Source organism: Brachycentrus maculatus, unplaced genomic scaffold (assembly GCF_059751285.1).
Source record: "Brachycentrus maculatus isolate JH-2025_06_01 unplaced genomic scaffold, ASM5975128v1 h1tg000430l, whole genome shotgun sequence".
Classification (NCBI taxonomy): domain Eukaryota; kingdom Metazoa; phylum Arthropoda; class Insecta; order Trichoptera; family Brachycentridae; genus Brachycentrus; species Brachycentrus maculatus.
In genome coordinates this window covers 405,001-409,789 of record NW_028281178.1, presented here as the reverse complement: position 1 = coordinate 409,789, position 4,789 = coordinate 405,001, and positions in this window count along the sequence as shown.

The window sequence follows — 4,789 nt, the reverse complement described above, 5'->3', positions numbered from 1 at the left end:
TGTTTCAAAAGTTAAATTTCCATCATTCAGGTCTGTATAATAACTTATTATACAGACCTGAATGATGGATGTTTAACTTCTGAAACATGTAGTCTATAATAAAACTCAAGTGGTAAAAAACAAGTGTTTTCTTTAATCATTGTAACATGTCATACCACAAAGTTAATGTCGAAACAATAAATAAAATATCTGTGTTTATATAATGCCAGACCCTATGCACCATTGAGATGTGGATAAAGGGTTTGAATTTTTGAATAAGTCTGGGTATTTACAGGGCTTATAATCTGACGTAGGCTGGTCAAGTGATCACTTTACATAGGCGCAGCGTTTACCAATTCTACCCAAGATTTGACGACCACACTACTAAATTTTGGAACTCCTATACATATCATTAATCTCATGACGCTTTACGTGTGAGTTCACTGGAGCCATATATATTATTTGGCAAACTCCTTTTTATTCAGGCGTATGATCCCAACCGAATCATATTACAAACTATGAATCACCTGAAAACGTGATTATATCTTTAGTACGTAAATGAAATTTAATGTGTAGCATTTTTCACATCTTATTTTATAAATATGTCATATTTTATTAATATCTTGAAAAACATGTAATTTTTCTTCTTGAATTTAAGGATATTTATATACGGGTATGAACTGAAAGGTTTTTAACTTTAGTTCGTAAATAAAATTCCATGTATATTTAATCAATTGTTGGTGCATTCTTTGGATACAATGATGCTTACAATCAATGATGTCATTTATTTTACTAGAAACTTGTCGTTAAAAGAATAATATAATACTCAAGTAGTATAAACAAGTCGCTCACTCCTTTCAAGAACGTCATAAATCTAAAAACTTGATTTTTCAGGAGTTTTTAAAGTTTACTTCTTCTTCTTCTTCTTTTTGATGGCTTTTCACCCTTCTTGGGTATTATAGCCAGTGTCGAGTTATTCTTTATTTACACTTTTTACATTTGACTTATAAGTGTTAATATTCCTGTTAGTGGGGTTAGTTTCATTAGTAATGTTAGTTTGTTTAGTGAGTTAGTTTAGTATTTTAAAGTTTAAAAATATAACAAAATATATTTAAAATAAAAATCAAGCCTCTTATTGAACTTTTTACTGTACAACAGATCTTTTAATGTAAAACCTGAATGTTTTATCTGCATTTGAAAAATATTTAGTATATTTAAAAAATAATTAAACAATACATTTTCTTCAAAATGCAAAAACAACATTTTTTGCCCTGTAGCGGGTAAATATTAAGTTAAAAATTTGCCTCTTTTGCTGGGATATAATACATTTTCTGGGCATTCTGAAAACATGTTCAACTGAAAATTGACGATTTTTGATTTATGACGTTCTTGAAGGAGTGAACGAAGTGTCTTTATTTAAAGTTTATATTATATTTAAGTAAGTAGCCCACATATCTGATCAACATCAACGAAAATACAACCCCCCGATTACTCGAATTGGCTGCGTGTCGATAGTTTTGAGGGTGCAAATGTCGTATTTGTATCGAAAGGGGTGTTACCAGTTAATCCCGCGATCCATCTTGGTTCCAGGGCGTTATGAAGAAGGATAGGAGGACCAGCCCTCTCGCGAGATATAGTACTCGCGTCGGGAGCACGGTCCAAGTTGGCCGAAGGGTGTTTGATTTATTGCGATTGATAAATTGATGATTTATCATTGAAGCCGTTCCTAATAACTCGAGGCGTATTGTGTTGCTAGCTCTGAATCGTGAATAGGCGAAATGTCGATCTGTGTTATTTGCAAATAATAAATGTTTTATGTTCTCGGTTGTCTTGTAAAATAAAACGGGATATTTTAAAGTATTGTTTAAAAGGGTGTAAAAATTTCGTTAATTATAGTAATTATTTCACATATAGATTACTGCTCAACAATATTATTTTTGGCAAATGAAGGAAATTTAAATAAATTAGAAATTATACAAAATTAAGCGATGAGAATAGTGCTTAAGAAGAATAGGTATAATATAGAAAAAAATGAGATAAGAGCTCAACTGGTTATGTATAAAAAAGAGACGAAAATTTAATATGCTGATTTTTGTATACAAATTTTTAACGATAAATTACCTAAATATTTTATGAATAAAATAGTTTTAAATAAAAAATGGCATTAACATGTTACTAGAAAGAAGGATAAAATAAGACTGTCATTGTTGAAAAAAACCGAGTCGCAATTGTTTTTAATGTATAAGGGTTTGAAAATGTAAATATATCATATGACATAAATAATAGTTTATATTAGTTGTAAAAGGGTAGGGGTAGGCAGAGAGAATGAAAGGCTACACTAATCTGTCATTGCAAACATTAATCGCCTCTTCCCAAATTATCTTAACACACCTCTCATAATTTTATTGACAATGCCTTACAATGCCTAAAATGTTTAGGAGGGTCATTTAAGTCACTTTTGTTTGGCAAGAAAATAAACATCAATGCAGTTAGTCATTTTTATCAAGTCAATATATTATACTTCCAAGTTTAAAATCCTTCGGGAATTTTTCCAGGGCAATATTAGGCTAGTAAGATATCAAATAGTCAATGATCACGTTTTTTTGTACAAATGCACTTGGTCACTTTCTCCTGTATGACTACGATATATATATATATATATATATATATATATATATATATATATATATATATATATATATATATATATATATATATATATATATATATATATATATGTACTAGATTTATACATATGCATATAGAATTACCTTGATGTAATCTTATTCACATACCTGTAAAAGTTGATTACAAATTAAGCGCACAAGAAAGCTCTTGAAAGCCTAAACCCAATTTATTCCTGTGCTTTTAAAATATAATTTATTACGTTCATTTGACATTTCTTCATTTTCTCTTCAGACAAGCTCGTAACGGCGTAATCAGGTTTGTATTATTTAGAGAGTACCTCAACGCACGAGTATATTTTTTGACTAAATATTCTCGCATCCTGGCAGGTTTCGGATTGGCTAAATTTAGTCGGAGCATAAAAGATTTCAGGACAATTCGCTTACGTTTTATTTCAATCTGTCTTTATGAAATACGTTATCGTGAACATGAGGGTTGATGTCGTGTGAGATGAATCTGATGATCTATCTGTACCCAATACCTGGTGCAAATGGCACTGTATTGCGTTGAAACGTCTTTCGAGGTAGTATTTAACGAAGTTTATTCATATTATTTTTTGACATCTCATCAAAGATGAATAAGAATAGTCTGAGCATTTACGGGGCTGACGACCGTCAAAGGCTGGTTTAAGTGAACACTTTACACACGTGTAACATTCACCAATTCTACCCATCATTGACAACCACAATACTCAAATTCTTGGAAGTTCTACATATATGAACCAATTTTGAAACATTGTTCTTGAATCACTTGAACTTCACTAGAGACATCTATTGGTGAGATGAAAAGAAGCTTTTATTGAGCATATGACGATTGTATACGACGGTCGTCAGCCCTGTAAATGTCCCGACTTCCATATTCTTCTTCTTCTTTGATGAGATGTCAAAAATAATATGAAAATAACTCCTGTAATTGGAGATAATCCAGATTTTGTTAACAAGTATTTGGACACACTCAAAATGTTGTACAGTTTATTCAATTTATTTATACGAAAATGGTTCTTTTTGAATTATCCAAATTTGTAGATTTATATTATCCACTGACACTTCGTGATGGAATTGCATTTTTAATTTATAATTAGATTAAAACCAATATTTTTAGCTTTTCCACTTTTTTATTTGACCAGCGACCGGGTTTCGTCGTTACCGACATCATCAGACTGGTGATGTACCAATCTGATGTTGTCGGTAACGACGAAACCCGGTCGCTGGTCAAATAAAAAAGTGGAAAAGCTAAAAATATTGGTTTTAATCTAATAATAAATCCAAATTTTTCATTATTTTTGTATTTATCGAATCGATGATGTGTTCACTTGCTTTATAAATGACATTTATATCCTTATTTATTTAGTACTTTTGTACGTGTATTTAGAGAAAATTAATAACTGTTAATTGCAGAATAAATTGACAGATTATAAAAACCATATACAATACTTGTTCACAAATCTGGGTAGAATGGTGGATATTGCACGTGCGTAAAGTGATCAAATAACAATGATAGGTCAAAAGCCCTGTAAATATCCATATTTCCATGTTCTTCTTCATCTTTGTTGAGATAGTAATAAATGTGAAAACCTTATTCGGTTTAATTGTTAAGGAGAATATGTAAATATATATAATAATAATAATAATAAAACCCTTTTCCGCACCCCAATGGTGCATAGGGCACTGCGTCATATAAACGCAGTGTTATCTTGATCGTTTACGCATGAAGGAAAGGTGATCAGCCCTCCGCTTCAGGTACCAGTCCAGGGTAATATTGAATAAATATAACAGTGAAAAAATCACTTATATTTATTTTACCCCCCAAAGCAGACATATATATATATATATATATATACAATATATATATATATATATATATATATATATATATATATATATATATATATATATATATATATATATACATATATATATACATATATATATATATATACAATATATATATATATATATATATATATATATATATATATATATATATATATATATATATATATATATATATATATATATATATATATATATATATATATATATATATATATATATATGTATATATATATATATATATATATGTATATATATAAATGTATATATATATATATATATATATATATATA